We start from the raw sequence: 309 nt of genomic DNA, 5'->3' as shown, positions 1-309 counted from the left end.
CAATTGTGAATGGGAGTTCACTCATGATTTGGCTCGCTGTTTGTCTGTTATTGGCTTAGAGGAACGCTTGTGATTTTTGCACATTGATTTTGTATCCTGAGACTTTGCTGAAGTTGCTTATCAGCTTAAGGAGATTTTGGGCTGAGATAATGGGGTTTTCTAAATATACAATCATTTCATCTGCAAACAGGGAGAATTTGACTTCATCTTTTCCTAACCGAATACCCTTTATTTCTTTCTCCTGCCCGATTGCCCTGGCCAGAACTTCCAACACTATGTTGAATAGGAGTGGTGAGAGAGGGCATCCCT

Source organism: Mandrillus leucophaeus, unplaced genomic scaffold (genome assembly GCF_000951045.1).
Source record: "Mandrillus leucophaeus isolate KB7577 unplaced genomic scaffold, Mleu.le_1.0 Scaffold584, whole genome shotgun sequence".
Classification (NCBI taxonomy): Eukaryota; Metazoa; Chordata; class Mammalia; order Primates; family Cercopithecidae; genus Mandrillus; species Mandrillus leucophaeus.
The sequence above is the reverse complement of the archived record's forward strand: the minus strand, read 5'-3'. Positions refer to the sequence as shown.